This window comes from Lagenorhynchus albirostris, chromosome 2, assembly GCF_949774975.1.
Source record: "Lagenorhynchus albirostris chromosome 2, mLagAlb1.1, whole genome shotgun sequence".
In the NCBI taxonomy this organism is placed as follows: Eukaryota; Metazoa; Chordata; class Mammalia; order Artiodactyla; family Delphinidae; genus Lagenorhynchus; species Lagenorhynchus albirostris.
The window spans coordinates 3325655-3348256 of NC_083096.1; the positions used below are offsets into that span (position 1 = coordinate 3325655).

General features: G+C 36.3%; 1 long non-coding RNA gene and 1 other non-coding gene across 2 annotated transcripts in view; both read left to right on the forward strand.

The window, feature by feature from the left end:
* The first annotated feature begins 1387 nt into the window (after positions 1-1387).
* LOC132515650 (uncharacterized) overlaps positions 1388-22602 on the forward strand; it is an 81570-nt gene continuing 60355 nt past the window's right edge. The window contains exon 1 of the long non-coding RNA XR_009539156.1: positions 1388-1570. This is a non-coding gene — a long non-coding RNA (uncharacterized LOC132515650). The remainder of the gene's footprint in view (positions 1571-22602) is intronic.
* On the forward strand, positions 15774-15900 carry LOC132516556 (small nucleolar RNA SNORD22). The gene has a single exon (XR_009539382.1). It is a non-coding gene; the product is annotated as a small nucleolar RNA SNORD22 (small nucleolar RNA).

The following is a 22602-nucleotide window of genomic DNA, read 5'->3' on the forward strand; positions in this document are numbered from 1 at the left end:
GGATTGAACAAGGTGATGTGAAGCGCTTGGCTCATTACCTGGCACACACAACAGGAAGGTATTTACGAGGGATGACCACTATCATTTTGGAAGGCAATATCCCTGGTTGAAAAAGTTGACATGAAATCAGTCCAATATGGGTTCACATCAAGAACTACCACGGTAGTAAAGCATCTGAGTCTGTTTTTGCCACCAAGAAATGAAAGTGATAAAACTGACCCTATGAGTCATTGTAGCAATTAAACAAGAGTGACTGGCTCATAGTAGGTTTGCAAGAAAAAGCAAAGCAGTACTACTCACTTTGGTGTCCCCTTCATTTACTTTACATAACTCTGTGAATCCTGGATCCAGGTAAATGAATAGCGAGGTGTTACCTGCCAGAGTCCACCTTCCTCACCTTTGACAACCTTTACACTGGGAAGATGGGATGTGATGGTCTCTAAGGATGTGACGGTCTCTAAGGGAACTCACACCTCTAAATCTAAATCTAAAAACCAGAGATTTTTACGAATCAGGTGAATTAAATAATGCTGGGATAACCGAAAAGCACCTTCTGCCTGTCCATTTTATGGTCATGTTGCATTATCAAAAAAGGTAAATTAAAGAATGGTTTTGGAAAAGTATACTTCTTCTTCATCCCTGCTTAGCTGAAGCTTCTTTGCTATTGTTGTCTTTTAATATTTTCCAGTGTCATTTTCCCCCCTACATTCTCCAAACTGTAACAGCCACTCAAAAAAAGTTAATTCTGTTTCTGGGTGTCAATAATGAACAACTTAGGCTGTTGAGAACTGCAATTAAGCTTCTTTCAACATCAAAATAAACTCTGAAAATTCATCATCGAAGAAAAATTGATTTTGTGCTTCCAAACACGACTGAGTTCTGCAAAGAAATGAGATAATTTACTTTCTGTCACTTCCAAAGTTAACTGGGGAAACACACAGACACACACACACGCACACGCACACACACACACACACACACACACACACACACACACACACACACACTTTCCTGACAGGCAAACAGGCAAATCACAGACAAAACTGCAGGGCAGGGGGATAAAAAGGAAAAAAAAAAATCTTGAAAAAGCTGGGCTTCCAATCCCCTCCCACCAGCCTCTGTGAAAGATGACTTCAGTCCCTTTCTTAACTAATTCTGTCACTGTAAAATCCTACAGTCATTCTTCCACACATAAAGGACAAATAAGCTGGAGAGGAGGACCCAGATGCTTTCATTTTTAACTATTCACCAATGGAGGAGAAGGCAGAATGCCTAAGCTATGTTTCAGTGGCCAATAGGATAGCTGTGTATCTCCCACATGACTCACTGCCCCTGTCTTTCACATGGGCTGTAATTTAGTTCAATTCAGAACTGCAGATAGTACAGCCTTCACAGCAGCCAGGGATGCCTGGGCACAAGTGCCTGAGTTCCGAGGGACTTTGGGAAACACTTTGCTAACTCTCTCCTGCCTGGAAACCAGGATTCTGCACCTGCCTGATGGACAGTCTGGCCAGAGCCTCGGCCGTGCCCCCGGGGACAAGGAACTAGCACAAATAACCGTTTGGAAATTGTAAGTATCCATTGCTTTCCGTCCAGTGTGTTGATGAAAATAGTTTTCTGTCATAAGCTTCCGATATGTGAAGATTTTTTTTTTTCTGAGCTACTGTTATATGTGTGTCTTGAAGGGTGTTCAGCTGGCAGGAGAAGGTTTCAGAAACAATTGTTGCATGCTTGATTCGGTGAAAGAGAAAGAATGAAAAATAAAAGTCAGGCATTCCAAGAGTAGCTGCAGGAGGCTGCACCTCAAACATCGCTCCAGCGCGCTGCTTTGTTCATAAGAAAAAATGAAGGCACACACATATGTACTTACTTCACTTCTTTTCGCTCTTAATGCCTAATCAGATTTGATCTGTCCCCAAGAAAAATAAAAGACAAACTTTGCTGACTTTATTGATGAGGGCACCATCCACTCTCCAGACATCTGACAGTTATTATAATTAGCTATGAAAGACGGCTAAGACACTTGGGGGCAAATAGCTCTTAAATTCTGAACAATGGCTTCAAGCCAAGGCTTTCTTTTTATTTATTTTTTAACCACCACTTGTCATGTTCTCATCATGATAAGAGGCTGAACTGGTTTTAGGGTTTTCATCCACAAAATGTGAAATCAAGTTCCGGCAGAAGGGAAAGACTACTGAAAGCGGCCAGTGCAAAGACAGAAGAAAAAGACAGCTTTCTGTCTCGGGATTCAGCCTTCCATGTATAAAGATTTTTTTTTTTTTTGACATTCCTAATAGGGTGGAGTGAGGACGTGGGGGTGGGGAGGAAGCATGCGGAAGCTGCTTTTATAGAAGAAATGCTTAAAGAATAAAGGAATTTGGGATTTCTTTCTACTGGCACTCAAGGGTAGGGTTAGCATCGAAGTCACATTCATGGTAAGATTTTTGTTTTTTTGATGGAGTTTCAAACAGAAGCAACATACCAAGCAGTTTTCTTAAATTATTATTTATAAAATAATTGGAAACAAATGGGGGAGAATGATCCTGTACTATTGCTTTCTTTTTACATTCAGCGAGGGGAATCCAGCAATGCATTATGCCTTCACTTCTAGAATCATCCAAATCCTTAAAAAGTTATAAGCTAAGTCTCCTAAGAAATTAAAAGGTAAATCAAACCGATGCGATTTTTCACTGATGAAGATCTGGACCGGCAAAACCTTCGACCCAAAGGGAGTTTGGGAGAATACCCTGTCCTCCTCATTTTTGAAAGAGAATATTAACTCCATCAATTATGGAAAGGAATTATTCAAAGGCTCCAGACATAACTAATTATGGCTTAAAGAGATCTGCCAGAGCAGAGCTCGTGTTCTCATTATAAAAGTCTAAGACGTTAGAAGTCATTTTTTAAAGAGGACTTGGACACACGTTTTCGCATCATCTTTTTTAAATACACCATTTTTTTTTCTTTGTCTGCTCTCCTGTTATCCACACCTCCCCCACCGCCGCCCACTGTGCGCCGAGACACCTGAAGGCCAGACATAATGATCAACAGAGCCCCAGCCTGTCTGGACCCCAGCCAGGTCCCCCCTCTACAATCAAGGAGCCTGCACGCAATGCATGCCCGGCCTGTCCCACTGCTCTGTGCAGATCCGGGATGGAAGTCTTACACAGACTGCGGAAAGATTAAAGACAACAATATCCCCTTTCTCCTACCCCAGACAGCCTCAATTTTTAACCCTTTCCTTGCCTGGAAAACCAAGACGTCTTCTCCGTTCCAATGCAAGTCCCCGGGGACTCTGTAACACACGCACACTATTACACAGATGCCCACGCCTCATTTGGTTATAGAAATCGCATCTCCACAGACCCACCGGGGTATTTTAGGATTAACAGCAGTGCTCACTAAACAAAACACGATTTGCTGGTGTGGGAAATGCAGTTTTGAATGAACTTGAGCTGTGTGAAATCTGAAGAAAGTCAAAGGTCTGTGGAAAGATTCTTGCAAACCTTGCGGAAGGTTATAGCATTTCTGATGATGCTCTTCTTTAAGCATCTCTCTCTCTCTCTGTCTCTCTCTCTCTCCACACACACACACACACACACACACACACACACACACACACACACTCCAGAGACACACTCAGCCAGGCACGTATATCATTCTATCGCAGAGAAACCCAGGTTTGCTGATGATGTCATCACATATAAAATTTCGCCTTTGTGGGCAACATTTTCAATCACCTAATCAATTGCCAATGTATATGTTGGGTGTGTGCCCGTAGGAAGTTCTCATGTCTGTGGGGTTAACCGACACCCACAGGAAAGGACTATTTTATTTGCAGCTATCTTTCTTTTGAAGATGTGTTATGGGGCGGTATGGCCATATTTATCAAGACATATGTAGTCAGGCGGAGTTTCCTGGTTCTGGGAAGCCTTATTAACATGCTGGGTGAACATTTCAGAGGTGGCTGAATTTCAATGATGCGAATAGGATGTGGAAATGGGGAGCATTTTGAAATCATTTGGATAGAAAACGCTATGACACATATCTCTTATGACTTGGTGATTTTTATTTGACACTCAAATTTTTGTAACCTATTAAATCATTTTTACTATTTACTTATTGCATAGAGAATTCCTATATAAATGATTCTTTAGAAGTAATGCTCTTTTCATGTGCTTTGGGTTAGATGATAGTTGGATTAAAATTTTGTGGGCTGGTACAGCGTTTGTATTTATTTTCAAGTCTATTTTATGGGTCTTAGGCTAAACAGTTATTCACCAAGCAAGTGTTCAGAGTTTTAATGACGTGTATGTTTAAGTACATGATTTTATTTTACTTAACTCAAATAGAACAAAGTTTAATAATCTTAACAAAATACATTGCCATATCTGAGATATAAACATAGAACAACTGTATATATGTAACGTCTCAATTACCAAGTTTTGGTCTGTAGTTTAAATTAAACTTCATTAATATAGAATGACTGGGTATACTTACCAGTTCTTACATACTAAGTATTTGACACATTATTTTCTTAATCTTGGAGTTTGCTCTTAATATTTCTTTCTTGCATACTTAAAGGATTAATTTTGAAAGGATTTGCAAGTCATATGTACATGAGCAGCAGTATTTATTTGTCAACACACAAATTAATGAGATTAATTTTGCTGATGTAGTGTGTGATTCTTTTAAAACAAGTGAAAAAGCGTTTTGTTCTGTTTTGCTTTCGTGTTACTATTATTGACAAAAGTATATAGCCTAAAGAACAAACACATTTTGTAGTTAGAAAAAGCAAGCTACACAAGTTAGGTGACATTCTCTGGGGTAAGACTGCAGTGTGAACTAATAAATAACTTTTCTGAGAAATCCTTGGACCTGACTCCATAATTTTTACATAAACAGTTCTTCCAAAATATAGTGGAGTTCTTGCCTGAGGATGAATTATAAAATTGTTTTATCAAAGATTAAAAAGTGAGCAAATAGTTAGATTTAAATTTCACCTACTTTCTAAAAACAAAACATAACATGGCCCACTGGGGATACAGGTTACTAAAAAGGCATCTTTCAAAGAAAAGAAGATAATGGACTTGATTGAAATAGTTGAACTACGTAACGCCAAGAACAAATGGTTTTTCAGAGCATAACGGAGAAAGAACAATTTACTATAGGACAGTTTATTCTTCTCACACAATAGTAATGATTTATTTGAAATGGCAGAACAAACATAGTAAATATACAAAAACAACCAATGACATCTGATGTCAGGGATATATCAAGATTCTGGTGTTTCATATATTAGAATATACTTAATTCAATTATTTATTGGAAGACTTTAGTTAAAACCTGTACTCTTGCTTAACATGGGCTGATATTATAATGCTGTATTTTTGGACATGTATGTAGTACATACAGTACATGTAAATGATACATTTGAACATAGTCTTATGGCCAAAAATCATTGTTAGTATTGTATTATAACCAGAGTTTTTAAAATGCTCTTGAGTTAGAATATTAACACTTTAATACAATGAAATTTTGATGGCAATGTCAGCCACTTATGTCTGTGGTCAGATATTGGCTAAATTAAGGTATTGATGATATAATTATTGCAAATGCCTCATATCAAAAATATTTTAATTCTATCAAAACATAGGACTCTCATTTGACAAACAGCACACTATATATATATATATATATATATATATATATATATATATATATTTAAATCTCTGTTACCATTAGGAAGATGATTTCTGAGCGTAGACTCACACTCATAATTTCTCTTTAATGAAAAGAGAGATTTGGGATTTTTTTTTTTAACTTAGCCTTTAGGCATTGGGATTGGAATTATTCTGAGTAGATGCCTGGGCACTGCACAGAGAATGCACAGGAACCTACCGCCAGTCTCAAGGAGGAAAGAAGGGAAACTGGTTTGGTTGCTTCATGCCTCAGATTTTATCCTTCCAAGCCCACATGCAGGCTGCACTCAAAATCCATTTGAGGGAAAACTATCAAAGTCATTTTCACAATTTTCAAAAGGTCCACGGTCCCGTTGATGCCCCACGAGGGAGATGTATCTGAAGAGTGATTGAACACCCCTATCGCTGCCTGAGACTCAGTGAAGCCCAGGGAGGTGCTGGGGTCAGATGGGCTCATGAATCACAGATAGGAAATGAACTGTGTATCGCATATTTGAGGCTTAAAGAGGAACGTTGGGGATATTTTACCGTAAACAGGTTTGGGGTTCATTTTTGGCACTTCTTTTGAAACATCAAGCCTGCAGTTCAGCTGAAATAACTTTTTATATGTATAGCTCAGACCAGATGGCCCTGTGCTCCTTTCTTATTTAGATGAGATTTTTCCTTTCAATAACATCTTTCTTCCTGACCTGCTTAAAAATTCCAGCGAATGAAATCAGCACAGGATTTTCAATTCTAATTGACCATGTGCAGAGGAAGGACCAATGGAGAAATCAGTGGAGTCATTGTGAGCCTCCTTGCCTCAGTTTTGTCTTTGTGTTTTCCCCTTGCTAGCGCATCTAAACAAATTTAAAATATTTAATTTTTACTCATATTAATATAGCTGCAAGGTTAATCCTCAATATAAATTATTTGAGTTGGCTGTTTCTGCCATTTCATCACAAGTCATTTTTTTTTAAAGTTATCATGCACTTCCACAGTCTCTCAACTAGCTGAAAAGCCATGTATTGGTTAAAAAATGCACTGAGATTTGGCATAATGGTTGAATTAAGATGAAAAAGTGATGATGCTAAATTTATTTTTCTTGTCACTTGAATAAATCATCACTATTGGAATATGTATATATATATATATTTTAATTTACCATGAAAGTATCCATTATCTAAAATTCTTTGTTCATTATATGTATAGTTATTATATAAAGAAAACTATATTTTTCTGGACATTTCATTTGGACTTGGATTAGTAAAAGATATATCAAGAAATGAAGATAATCTGCAGAGTCAATGTAGCTTAGCAAATCACATTTGCTGTAAAAGTAGGCATGTAAGTTCTCAGGGGTTTTTTTTCTATTTGATAAGTTCTTGAATCAATTTTCTTCAGAGTTTATTTATTACTGCAAAGAGTCAAAGATGTTCTCTTTTGAAAAATTTAATTTTAGAATGTGTTACATTAAATTTTAACAGTGTTAGATGAAAACAAGTTTTCTTTCTGAAACTAATTAATTTGACTAATAACGATAGAAAGAAACACATACCAAAGGGGCATATTTTAAAAACTGTATGATAGAGATAAGAAAAACCCCAAATTAACTACCAGTGGTATTGAAAATGTATTGGCCACACAGCAGCACTGTCTCTGGAATTCTTTGCTCATTCTTCTTCAGGTAACCTTTTATCTCAAGCCAGTCTACTAGTTGTCAAAAATGGGATACCTCATCAGAAGCCACACTAGTGGAATTGTTTGCAAAATGCGTCTTGTGACTGATAAGATCAATTAGAATTTCTTTGCCTCCAAATTACACAAAAACTAAAGTGGAACTGGCCATGGAATTCACAGCTATGAAGGTGTGTTCTAAGCCACCAACATGCGAAGTCAGTTTGCTTTGAACCTTGTAATTTAAATTTCTGAGATGATTGTCATATATACATATATGTATACAACTGTGAGTCAATTTGTGTTACCGAAATATTAGAACTCTCACTATGTCATTAAGTATATGTTGATTTCTATGTACCATTCATATTTGGTGATACTTCCCACTGAGCTATGAATTATAAAAATCCATTAGAAAAATATATATATGTTAGTGATTTAGTTCCACTACCCTAAATGAATAAAATATAGTCAGAAACGGAAGTCAAAATATAAACAGTATAATACAGAGTCTAAGGTATTAAATGAGACACTTGTTTAGCTTAGGTTTACTTTTAAAATAACAGATTTGAATGAGCAATGAGTTTAGCCCTGTATGTGAGAGGAGGTGATGGATAACGGAATCTTGGGAAAAAATTATTAAATTATATTGGTGTTGTAATTTCGGATGGTTGAAGCTAAGATGTTCAAAACAGACAGGTGTGAATAAGAAATAGTACTCTGAACTCCTCCCATTCTCTCTCTTCCATGTTATTCTGAAGAAGAGACAGGTCTGGTTCTGCAGGATCATAGAGAGTCACAAATACTAAGTGAATGTTGGCATTTTTATTTCCATGAGGTCATGGTGGAGGTCTTCCTGTGTGTCCTGATGCTTTAGGGGAACAGGCTGGGAGAAAGTATGATCAGAGCTGAAGCTGTGAGCTGTGTAAAATGTCTGCCCCTCACTCTGTCCCCTTCCTGTTCTGTGATACTGTGTCTGTCGGAGATAGAGATCCTTGAGGAACCAGACCTCCTTTGGCTCTCCCAGGACCCCCTTTGGATCCATTTTTATGCTCCTTCTAAAGGCTCTTTCCCCAGCCCTTAGCAAACGTCTGAACCCTCCAGACTTCCCACCCACTGTGCTAGGTTCTCAGCCATTTCTGCTTGGGTAACACTTGGCCTCACCATGAATTATACAGCTAAGGTTCACACTCAGAGCTATAGTTTTTAAAGTTATATATATATATATATATATATATATATATATATATATATACACATAATTTTTTTAAATTGAAGTATAGTTGATTTACAATGTTGTGTTAGTTTCAGGTGTACAGCACAGTGATTCAGTTATATATGTACATATATATATATATATAAAATCTTTCAGATTATTTTCCTTGATAGGTTATTATAAAATATTGAGTATAGTTCCCTGTGCTATACAGTAGGACCTTAAACTTTATATTTTTAAACTGTGGAGAGAGTGGGGCCTTCAGTGTGTACAGGGCATCAAAAGACTATATGTCAAGGCAGAGGCAGATGTCTCTGGCATCCTGAAATTCTGCAAGGCTGTGGACGGAATAAAACTGAATTTGATTGGCTAGCCCTTGCTTCCAACACGTAGACCATGCCCATTTCAGGGTGGAAGGCTCCTCTCCACGGATGCACCTGAGCTGGATTCTGTTCATCCTTGCAGTGCACATGTGATTGGGTGTATTTCCTGCAGGGAAATGACTGTTTTAATCATAAGGGCCTAACTTCTTTTTCAGGAAAGTTTGGGCTAGAGAAACAAAACGTAACTGTGAAAAGAGATTATGTCCATCAGAATAGGAGAGTGTGAGCTGCACCAGATAATCCAATATGAAGAGAATATGTCAGAAAAGGTGATTAGAGACATTTTTATCATACATGTGGATTATCTAGAAGTCTGTGCGTAAATATAGCCTCTGTGTGATGGGAAATCAGAGCTAAACAAAAATTCCATTTAAGGTTTTAAGTATCTAAGCTTATTGCTTTAGAAACTTTCATAAAAGAGACATATTTCACTGATTTGCCTTGTGACTCTTGGTCACCTATCAAGACATTATTCACCTATATTGGGAGAAAATGAACCACTGGCCGCTTCTCTGGTTGTTATAAGTCACTTTACAAAGTACCTCTTACCTTGAAAGGACTTAAAGATTTAAGCTGACAACAGTGAGGGTGAAGAAATGCATTCTCTGCTTAGTCTGAGGACAGAAGAGGGTTAATTTTTCAAACCTCTGTGAAGAGGGAAAAAAAAAAAAGACCAAACCTGGAAGATAAAAACCAAAGACTAAGCTGCTCGTGATTTGCTTGTATTTATGGATTATACTACATCTTGAAAAGAAGAAAATCAGAGCTGTAAGATGACGCTGCAGGGGTCGTCTGGACCTTTCACGGAGTCTTAAGTCTGTGGAGTCAATGCTCATTAAGGGCTGGTCTTGACCTCTGCTCCCCTTCCGCCTGCCTGGTCCAGGTGCAACATTATTGCAAGGGCTTTACCGTTACTGGAAACTATGTGCAAACTTCAAATTGTGAATAAACATATATGCTGAGCGTGTAGACAATCCAGGAGTTAAGATACCCACATTAAAAAAAAAGTGAAGACCTGTAAACTTAAATCCACTTCCTTTTATAATTAATAAACAGTGACTATAGCTCTTCTTCAAGATATAACTAAGGCTATTCAGGTGCAACTTACATTTAAACCAGCATGGTCCCTTTGCTGTTATAAGGAAGTTTTGCAAGAATATTTTAAATAATGATTCCTGTCTAAAAAAATTCTCTTTGAAGTAAACACAGAAAAACATATATAGTGATTTCTTTAAAATTTTCACATGTCCACTCTTAGTAATACAAGAGGCTGTTATATTCCAGGTTTTGTTTTTGTCTTTTTTAAAACGATTTAACTTGACTTTTAAAATTGCATTAACTAAGAGAAAGAAACACATAAGAAACACATAAAATTCCCTAGAATTTTATCCTGAAGTATAGTAAAACTTTTCCTGCTCTAACAATTCCATAAAGCATATTTCTGCATTTACATAGTGTTTGATAAATATAAGAGAAAACCAATTTATACATACTTATTAATTGCTATTTTGGATAAAATTGTCATATTTATGCCTCTGAAATGTTAGTTAACTTGCATTAAAGCACATAAAATTACCCCAAATTAACTATACAAATATAAAAGGGGGAAATAAAGGTCTTCTGGTATCAGAATATATTAAAAAGATTTAGGATTTTATTTTTTCTTACTGCTGAGTGTTTTGTTTAGCAAACAACTCTCTAAATTACATAAATCTACTCATTTTAATTATAAAATTTGAACTCTGAAGAAAATGAAATCTCTAACTAATGAGGAAAACGAAAGTTTTTAAGTTTCACTAAAGAAGTCATATATGAACATGTTTTTTTTAGCTAGAATTTAAAAAGTAGAAAAGAACTTAATTTTCAATTTAGAAGTGTTTCAGACTACACAGAAAAGTAAAAGCAATGTAATAAACATCCTCATCTTTTTACCACCAAGATTTATAATTTTTAACATTTATTTATATATTTATAAATAATATTTATTTTTTAATGGCTTGGAATAAATATACAGTTGAGGATTCCAATCCCCTTTCCATTTCCTGATGTCCCTCTGGCTATAAAAATAATCACTATATTTCATTTGATAGGTCATTTTTCATATCTCCATTTTTACACTGTAATCACCTAATTATGTATCAAAAAACAGAAACAAAAAGTGAACAAGGTATCAATTATGAAGTTCCTAAATTTGCTGTTTCTAAATTTACCTTAAAATTATTGGAAAATTTTCAAACAAACATATTCGTTGGAAACAGATTTACTTATTTATTTCTGGTTAAAAAACCATAATGCTGATTAAATATAAAAATTTAAATGAAAAAATTTCATTCTCCTGCCTCAACAAATTTCCTTGGTTGCAGAAATTGACAAATATGCCTCCTACCTCCTTTTTATTCTAATTCTTTAGAACTGGGTCATTTAAATTTTAACCATTTTCATGCTGCATACGGGATTGGTGATATGGTTAAAGCTTTATACTTTATTACCTCCATTGCTCTCATTTTTTTGTTTTCATAAAAAAGCATGTGCTGTAGGCAGCTTCATGCATGGATATTAATTTTCATAAAATACACTCATAGCATCTTGTTAGGATGCTTATTTTAAATTATTCTAAGGAGTCAGCAAAGTTACCTCTTCTGATTTGCTAAGAAAATATCAGCAATGTCAGAGTTAAATAAGTGAGCATTGACATTAGGATTTTTTTTTTTTGCCTCTTCTTCTGGAGCCAGATTTCCCTTAAAAAAGAAGCAAATGCGTTTCTGAAAAAGTATATTGAAACCGAGATCCTTATCTGAACACAGAATTACTGTGGATTTGCATGAACTATGCGGCAATGCATCGCCAGAGACCTCTTAACCCTCACACATCTCTCTGAGGGCATCAGAGTAGAACTCTACATCAGCACCTTTAAGGTCCTGTGTTATCTTAAACATAATCTTCAGAGAGAAAGGTTCAGAGTAACACAAAGGTGAGTTTAAATGTATTTTTCCCTATCATTTCCCTACTAATTATTTAGGCAGCAATATATCAAGAGATACGTACAGTCAATTTAAAACTTAAGTCACAATCTTAATGCCCAAATGGAAAAGATGCAATTAACATACCTGGGTTTGATACTTGAGATTGCTAAACTATTTTCAACTTGCATTTATGGACTATATGCTATTTCAAGATTGGACAATTGCCACTAGTAATATTTACCTCAGGCAATATTTAGGCTAACACAGTCTAAAGATAAAGACAGGAAAGTATGCAAGACTACACCTTTTTTTCAGGTTCAAATCAGAGTATATTGTAGCCCTCAATAAATATCACTCCAGATCTTTTATGCTAGGTGTTTAAAAAGATGGCACAGTGATTTTTTTGGCATCATTTCTTAAAAGAAGATATTGCTACATAACATATTTAAAATGCATTTCTTTATAAGTTTTGTGTACAAAGTCTTTTTTCAAAGACATCACATTTTTAGTATAAAACGAATTCAGGAGTATGGAAATCTATCTTTAAAAAGTCTTCTCATTATAAGTCAGAAAGAGCTTCTAATATACTGACTTAGTATTTTTTCAACTTTTTCTTTCTTTTCTTTTTCTCAGCCACCTATCATGTTCTTTAGCCTTTAAGTTACCAATATTCTTTCTCCCCAGATAACTTGACAGTTGGTGCCACTCATTGGGGTTTTTTTAATTCACATTTCTCCAAAATTCTGGTCAATTCATTAACTACCTTTTAGTATTCTTATGTCTGTTTCTCATCATAGTCATACAGCAAATAAGGGCACTGGGTAAGAAGTAAGAAGACATTTTACTAAGTATCTTATTGACTCTTTTTGGTCCTCAATTTCCCTTTCAGTAGTTTGGGGAATTAGAGCTAGTAGATCTCCAGGGTCCTGGGACATATGTCTGCATGATTAACTGAAATTGAGACTCTGATGAATTCTGAGCTCTCAAAATTATCTCAATATGTTACACATGGGTCAAGTGGTCCATCCTTTTAAAAATGTAGTCACACTTATACCTATTGCTTTTAAGTATTTAATTTTCACTTTTTAAATTCCTCTGTGTATAAACTCTGATTCCTAAATGTGCCATCTGAAGGGTATTCTTCAACTAAAACAGCTGATTTTTGGTGTGAAGCTATCATATGTAAAATTGTATAATTTAAAGAAATCTTGGACAATTCTGGCAATACATTTTACTGATGAGCCCAGTAAGGTCAGGGAACAACATGGTCACTTCTTTGTACAGATCCTTTCTGAGTGGGACTTTTTTGCAAACTCCACAAAAATCTTGAACCATTGAGTTGCACAACAAAAAAAGGGATTTGCTGCGGGATGGATCTTAACTGCTATTATTGCAATCATCTGATATGACTGTGGGGATTTTCCAAATGCTGATTTAGTCATTAACACTAAGAGTTACATAATAGACATCCTCAAGGTATTACCAAAAGTTATTATATTTCGAGTTAGCACTACCACTATTTTTATGATAGGGAAGTTGATCATTGAGAGACTGTTGAACTTTGCCAACATTTTTACCCTGAATTTTAGCAAATTGACTCAGGTTTCTGTTTATGAACAACTTAGGTAAGTTGTAAAATCTCTCGCTAATTCACGCTATGCTTTATGTTTACATGAGCTTTTAACTGTAGTGTACATACACTGAACTTCCATGGGGAATGAAAATAAAGGAATTGAACTTATAGTTTCAAATATCAGAAGCAGGGATATTAATAACAATCCAAAAATCAAGAGTGCAGCATGAGTTTTGAGAGACTGTGGAGGAAACTACCACATCAAGTGAGTTAAATAATAAATATAAAATGAATCACAAAAAAAAAACCACTTGAAATATACAGAGTTGTAAAAATATTGAGGGTTCTTTTCTACTAAAGCCTATACAAAAGATTTAATTTATTCTTTTAGGAAATTGCAAATACCAATGTAATCAACAACTACTCAGATCATCTCATAAAGCAATTAGAAACAAATTTCCTTAACCTATTTGTCCACCAAAATTATGTCTGCCTCTAGAATAGTGTATAAACGAAGAATAGATCCAAATTAAATCACTTTTGTAGCTATTCATAGTATACAAAAGTCAGGTATCAACAGTCATCAAACTAGCCATAGTATGAAATTGAAGAAATGTCTGTGATTTTCTTAATCCTTCTTTAATAAAAAAGATCACTGTATTCAAATACCCATATAAGCCTAAGCTTTAGAAAGGAAGAAATAAAGGAGAAAAATAAAAGATACAACAGCAGATCATATTAAATCTAGAAAGTAGTTCTTTAGCTGAAAATGTGAAATTAGGTATTTAATGAAAATCATGTAGAATTTCAGAAATATTTACTTAGATTTGGATACTGTCTGTCATTATGTGAAGCTGTGATGCATTATACCATATGCACACATTAATACACAATACATTATTAATAGTCTTATTTGAACTTGGTAGGGAAAACTTTAATTCCATGACTGCTGTCAATACTAACTTGAATTTATGCATCTGAATTTCCATTATAACATTTTTTGAAATGGGATGTTAAACCAAAGGAAGAACTGACCTAGGAAATGTCAGTGCCTAAATAATATGCATAGAATAAAATGTAACAACATCTTTTTATGATCAAAATGTGGATCCTTTTTACTTTTCATTTAAGATACTTATTTATTAGAGTCAAACATCAGAGGTCAAGAGTTTGATTTTCTAGTTTGTGAAATAATATTGTTTTCACTCAGAAAAGGGCCTCAGAGATTACCAGGAGACAAAGAAACTGAGGCCTGGAAAGAGAAGAAAGGAATCCAAATTCATGGAATAAATTATCTAGAGTGATAGTATAGACTTCCTTCCATTTCTCGGGTGTCTCTTTAAAAAGGACTGGATAAAGGAAAATGCATAGAGAGGAAAGCACCTCAATTCCATTTGGTTCATAATATTTGTTTTGATAAAAGTCTTACTAAAGATAAAGCTGAGTCAATTTGTTACAATAAGAAACATCAAAGTTCCTACAGAAGCACTTAACCTCTTTCTTAGTCAATTTCCTCATTTGTAAACAGTCCAACACATACCCTATACATCTGACAATACTAGGAATGTTTATTACGTGCTTACACCCAGTAAGTCATCAGCCCATGTACTCTGCACCTAATTCTCATCAACATTTATATGATGCCAGCCCCATTATTATCCCTATTTTGGAAATGAAAACACTTAGAAACAGGTTGACTAAGTAATAAGTCTAAGATGCCGTGAAGCCTATGGGGTAGGGCTACATTTGAACCCAAAGGCCAGACTGTTCACTTGTGCATCTAACTGCTTTTTTCCTGGCTCTTCTTCCCTTATTGTCCTAAAATATGAAGTAATAGATGTGTGTGTGGGAACATCAATGTATTAAAACATTTTACAAATGCAAGATGGTATTAATACTAGAAAGGATGCTGGGTCTATCTCACATCATCTTGGGTAATCAATCCATAAATGTGCAGGTCTGATCTCTCTAATGAGCTCTATTACAAGAAAGATTGAGATAGAACATACATAGCACCATGGAAAAGCCCATTTATTCTACTTATTTATCTAAAATTCCTGCACTGAGCTCTCTTGAACTTCACTGTATTAGAATTTGACTTGTGTGGATAAGACAAACTTCATGTCCACACCAATTATATTTGTTTTATGAAATCAGTTTGCTCTCAGTCATATTTTCCTGTGGTTCATCAGTTTCCTGCTTTTATCTCTGTTAGATAATCAACATATTGTATCCTTCTATTACATCTTAATAGGAGTAATGCCTCAAAAAAAGTATATTAGCCAACGAGGAAAGCAAGCATCCTGTCTTACCTCTGTTCTAGCCCCAGAGCCAGTAATGGTGAATCCACTGGGGCTAACTGGGAGAGAGAATGAAAGCTTGTTCTATAAGGAGCTGTCTGAGGTACAGCAAATGCCTGCAGATATCATTTGCTTAGCTTTTCTTGGCTTATCCATTAACCCTAGCTGGAATAATTCTGGCTATTTTAGATACTTTGCTAATTACATGATGTTCTCATTCAGGAGCAGCTTGTTCCTTGTTCCTGTATACTCTTAGAAAGCCTCCAGACTTAAAAGGTACCATTGCCAGTTACCTGCTTGTTTGCTCAAAGGTCCAGCTCCTTGTCTGGAGCCTGAGAATGATTTGAAGGGAGAGGAGTAAGCCATATTTCTGTTCAACTCCAGTCTGAAGTTAAGAGGTCTGAAGAAAGAACAAAGCACACATATGGAATCCAACTCTTGAAGGATATCAAAAATGGAATTTTCTTATACAACCTACCTGTTCAAATTAGCATACAATCATTTCAGCCTTTCTAAATAAAAGTTTTGTTTTTTTAAAGTATATTAGTAATAGTTGCAAATTTATAAATTAACCTCATAGCATTTTAACGAATGCACTGAACTTGGCGATAAGACAATTTATAGTAGCACAGGAGTGCAGCTTATCATGGCCTCCATCCAAATGAACGTAGCCACCAATAATCCTTACAAAAGGGCAAAATTCTATTCAAAGACAGTGCTTGTCAAATTGCTACAATGTAGCCATTTCATAATCAATCTAAAAAGTTTATTGAATGTCAGCTCTGGGGGAGACATTGGCCATCAACATAGTTCATGATTTCATGGTTAAAAAAAGAAAAAAACGTAGACAATCTCAATTTTGGAGGATCAAAGTTAATAGGATCTGTCAAGGATTAAAAATGTGTACTTAGAAATCCTAAAATCTAGCACCTCTCAAATTTTGTCTGGCATTTTTTAAAATTTGTGTGAACAACTAAAATTTGGTTTCATGGGGAGACTTGGTTGGACTCATAAGACTCTCTCTCGTGATTCTTTAAGCATTAATCAACTGGGTATTTCTAGATGTGAAACTCTGACTCAAATCAACTTCTCTCTTGGAGAAGAAATGTAAGTCATTGCCAGAAAATTTTGTTTTTAGTTCTCAGCTTTCTAAAAAAAAAAGTTCTTGATTTCATGTCAGGTAGTGAAACTTGCTACAGAAATGCATTCATTCCACAAACAGCAGTAGAGTATTTTTTATTATATGCTACATCTGAAGGGATTCCTACCAAATATTTTTCATTCACTTGAAATTACTTCATAAGGTATTCACTTTAAAACACTAATCTAGTGTGTCTGTGTGAAACTGGAGCCTACTATAGTAAAACTTTATTGAAAGTCAAGGGTAACATAATAGCGAGGGGCTGGAGGTTACTGTGGTAATTTCCTATCTGCAGCATTGCTCTCAATTCTGAGAAATACTGCAATAATTTGAAACTGTTTTCTAAAGTTATGTGGGTTCTCCTGAAGAAGTTCCATTATTTATCCCTGAAAAATAAGTGCTCCAATCAGTCTTTCAAATGTTGTTGATTAGTTATTGCAAGAGTCATTAAACTCTTGTCAAAAAGTTTTATATTTGAATTTTTGTCCATAATTTGCATCCATTTTTCTCTTTGACCTTCATATTCATAAGTGATTTCTGAATCAATCATTCAACGTTACCACATAGAGAAAGAGTAAATTTAAACTAACACTGTGTCCCTGAGGAGTAGAATGCAAAAGAGATGCTGACTGAATTTTATAGATTATGGTCAAGGTGAAAAGACAGAAACTGGATCACTGTGTTACTTTAATTCAGGTCCTATTTATTGAGCTCTTACTTACTCTAAATACAGGGCTACACAGAAAGGAGTATATCAAAAACACAAGAAAAATATTCTCCACCCTCAAGGGGTTCATAATCCAAGGGGTTCATAATTTGATTCAAAATCAAATAAAAATACTCAAAGTAATTAACATTTATTTTATTTAAAATATAGAGTGAGGTTAAAAAAGAAAACTATCTTTCTTTTTAATAGCAAGAAATTTTATCATAAAAATCTTAAATTTGAGGAGAGCAACATTTCAAATATGCACAATCCAAAAGGAGGAGACATTTCAGGGAATTACATTTTTTTTTGGTCACATTATTATTTTATTAGGAAGCAGACACAGGGTGAAATTACAGTTTCAAAATTGTCATTATTCAGCGCTTTTCAAAGATAATTGATCTCCATCATGAAGACCAAAGGAGTAAATATTCTAAACTCTCAGAATTATAAAAGTAAACACTGGATTGTATTCAGTATAATTTTTGGATAAAGTCTATTCTTTGATTCCTAAAATATTTGAAAATGATAATCCAAGGATTAATCAAATGTGTCAGTTCATTTGCAGAAAAAAATAGATATATCTGTATTAACATTTCCCATTTCATGTCATTTGAAGGAATTTTTTAAATCAGGTAATTAACTGCTTGCTTTAATAGTGTATAAAAAGTGCTGTCAAGTCATTATTCGCAGACCGCAATCATATTCTCCTCGATTCCTAGAGTAAGCCCTTGTCATGAAAGGAAAGAGACACCAAGTAGGAATATTTTCTATGTGACCAAACAAGTAGCTTCTGCTGCAGAAATTTGTTCCAATAAATCTGCAGGCATTTGGAAGAACTCAGATACATTTCAAATAACACCTGGGGTCTTGGAATTCTTTCATATCATTCTCAGTGTCCCAGGGTGCATCTCCATCAAATCAATATTATTGAGAGTGTGGGTAGCATGGTCTGAAGACAGCTAGCATAAGCATTGACCACATGCTCTGGGTCAACTCAGTCCCACCTGGGATGGTCTCAAGAATTTTCACAATCAGGCTGGGCTCTTCTTGTGGCTTGAATGCATCATACCGTACAATCTTTTCAGCAGACCTGAGAACCACAAAAGTAATGGTCTCAGAATTATTTCCAAGCAGTGGACTTGATGGATGCCATGATGCCTGTGGGGCTAGACAAGTGGAGATAGGATACTCCCATCAAACTATCATTTCTGGAATGACTTGGAGGCTCGTAGCAGTAGTAGCTCATGGAAACATTGATTTGAAAGCCATTGGTCCAATGGCCAAGTGAATTCTTGCCCCTTGTCTCCTTGAAACATAGGTCTACTTTCTTAAAACATTTATCTTACCATTGATGCCTCATCTTAATTCCATCCCATCCATCAGTACCACCCTCATTATTTTTCTACTCCCTCCTAGGTACCAGGCAGATGGGAAGGGGCTTGTTTTGACTTCGATTCATCCACTGTTAACCTTAGGGGATATTTGAGCCAGAAGATACTTCCTAGAAATTGCCACATCAACGTCAGGAGTTTTGATTCATTTTGGGTGTGGTCCTGGGAGGTTAGGTGCCAAAGAAAACTGCTAAGAAGATGTTAAGCCAAGATAGTTTCCAAGATAACATAGATAGAATTGTTTTATAATGAAAACAGAATTGCAGGGAGGTGGCAAAGGGGCACACTGTGAAGACTGAGGGAGGCCAGGGGGCCATCTGACCAGGAATCAGGAGGAAGCTGTTGAGGCTTTCGGAAACAGAAGCTGCATTTCTAGAAGGTCAGAGACTCAGGTTTGCTCTGCTACCTCTAAAGAGATTTCAAGGGTCATGAAAGGCAGCTCCTGGGCTTCTGTGCTCTTCGCTAGTTTTTGTGGGATCCCCAGCAGCTCTGAGAACAGCTAGCAGGATGATCCCCAGGAATCACCTCCCTCCCTGTCACCCTGTGCCTCGTCCCTCATGAGCCTCTCTGTATGAATACTGGCTTTTAGTTCCTTACTGTACCTCCTTGACCCAAATGCAGCCAGTTTTGAGAGTTTTGACTAAATTGCTATCACTCTTATATAGTTGAAATTTAGGATACTGGAGTCACGTAGTGGTTCCAGTTGCTGAGAAAGTAAATGAGAAGGGAGATTTTTATTTTGCTCTTGGCTTTAATGGTTTTTCTCATTGGAGGGAAATACCTTCTCTGAATTAATGGGAACACTACAGGAAGGGTAAAGAAATCATAACTCAGTGCAGAATCATCAACCTTTACCTCAGCTCCTTGTGGGTCTGAAGGTAATGAGGAATTTAAAAGATTTGTAATGGCCACATATGTCAGTTCTGCAAAATAGCACAATCAGGGCTAAAACACAGAAAAAGAAAATCGGTAAAACTGTTTGCTTTGTTTTGGGTCAAATTTGTATTTCCTAAAAGAGGAAAGGAAGGCATGATACAGGTGTTTGCCATCAAAAGTCTTAATCTGTATGCATTTGACTTATTAACCTAATTTAGGTACAGATTATCATTTTTACCCCCAAGAAAATGAAGTATGGGCACTTGTAATTGAATACTTTGATTTATGTTGTTTAAGGGGAAAAATGAGAGTGTGTCAGATTGGGCCCTACTACATACACAGCCCTGAGTCACCATTAAAAAAGGAAATGGGATATCATAATAATAGCATGAAATACGGGTAAATATACGTTAGCGATGCTTGGTTTTCATGCAGAAGACAAGGCTTTGTTTCAAGCGATGCATTAGATAGTTGGGGTTCTCAAGACATTACACCCTTCTTTCCCCTTCAAGTTCTGAAATAAGGTAAAAAATAAAACAGATGGAGACAATATCACCTCTATTACTGCTGCCACTGATCATTTTGAAGACTATGCCTTATACCTACAAGCATGTGAGCTGAAAATCACAGCAGGGAGGTCATACAAGGGAATGTGAATTCTGCAGGCAGAGCAGTTCTTCAGGGGGAGGAGCAGAGTGATTGAGAGACAGAAACACACACACACACAGAAGAAGGGAATATGGAAATTTGCTGGCTCACGTGCCCAGTTTTTCCTTCCAAACTTTCCAATTAGATGCCTGTCTGGAACAGAAGAAAGGAGAGAGCTAAGAGTATTGTGATGGTAGAATCACTCCACACACGAAAGTCAGGAGGAGAAACTCTTTCTCATAAAGATATGCATGAAAGAAATACAAGTAGAATATAAAGTAGATAAAATAGGAAAAGGTAGATTTAAGGTGAAAGAAAACATCCCATCTTTGAGTCTTTATCTAAATTGATATTTACAAAGCAGCTGACAAATACCTATACACACGTGGTCATAAGGCAAGACTTCACCACAGCGAAGCAGGGACCAAGGCTGAAGTGACTGTCACCAGTCTTCATGGAGAACCCTTGGGGGTTTTCACCAGAGAAAAATTCCCTCTGTCCCATCCAGGGTTTATGGATGGGGCTCCAAACTGTAGAGGGCAGAAAAGGTTGATCTCCCACCCACGCCAGACCCAAGAAAATCACCCCTCCCCTTCCCGCCCCTCTGCCAACAATTCACCTCTGCTCTCACCATCACATTAATCACGTCTTCTTTTTTTTTTTTTTTTAGGGGACACATTTTACTTTATCTTTTTAAGTAATTTTTATTGGAGTATAGTTGCTTTACAATGCTGTGTTAGTTTCAGGTGTACAGCAAAGTGAATCAGCCATACGTACCCATATATCCCCTCTTTTTGGATTTCCTTCCCATTTAGGTCACCACAGAGCATGAGTAGAGTTCCCTGTGCTATACAGTAAGTTCTCATTAGTTATCTATTTTATACATAGTATCAATAGTGTATATATGTCAATCCCAACCTCCCAATTCCTCCCACTCCCCTCTTCCCCCTTGGCATCCATACTTTTGTTCTCTGCGTCTGTGTCTCTACTTCTGCACTGCAAATAAGATCAACTATACCATTTTTCTAGGTTCCACATATATGTGTTAATATACAATATTTGTTTTTCTCTTTCTGACTTACTTCACTCTATATGACAGTTTCTGGGTCCATCCATGTCTCTACAAGTGACCCAATTTCATTCCTTTCTATGGCTGAGTAATATTCCTTTGTATATTTGTACCACATCTTCTTTTTCCGTTCCTCTGTTGATGATATTTAGGTTGCTTCCATGTTCTGGCTATTGTAAATAGTGCTGCAATGAACATTGGGGTGCATGTGTCTTTTTGAATTATGATTTTCTCTGGGTATATGCCTAGTAATGGGATTACTGGGTCATATGGTAGTCCTATTTTTAGTTTTCTAAGGAACCTTCATTCTGTTCTCCATAGTGGCTGTATCAATTTTTGTTCCCACCATCAGTATCACATCATTTTAATAAAGGATTCTGTTCAAAATATCTACTACCAAGGCTTCTTCTAAAACTCCCTCAATAATGTGTCATATGAACATTTTGTGGCCTGAGAGTCATAGTTGATCAAAGTCTTCTCCAAATATTTAAGTCTTTCATCATAGTCACAAGAAGAAAACACCTTTAGCCAAGTCATTTCTCCATGTAGCATTCATGAATTTCTGCAGGGCATAGAGACAATTTTGCTGGAAATGTTGACAGGGCCTGGGACTCCCTCCTGTCTCTCCTGCATATTCTTCTGCTCTTGGCCCCTCTGCTAGTACCAACCCTCTGCCTTTGGGGGCAGCTTCCAACAGGGCAGCTGCATGTGGAGCAGAAATAACTTTCAAAGCTGCAGCCTTTCTGCACAGACGTTCTAGAGATGCTGTAGTGATGCCTGGGACAGCCACTCCCACGCTGTGGGATAATTCTGGTGCACAGGTGAAGCTGACACAGCAAACAGATTTCTACTGACCTAGTTCTAACATAATTCTAAGAAAGATAGGATTTGCCAAGGAGTCACACAGCAAAACACACGTGAAGAGGCTGCTCAGTATTCAGGTAGCCATCTTTAAGACACCCACCATTCCTGGAC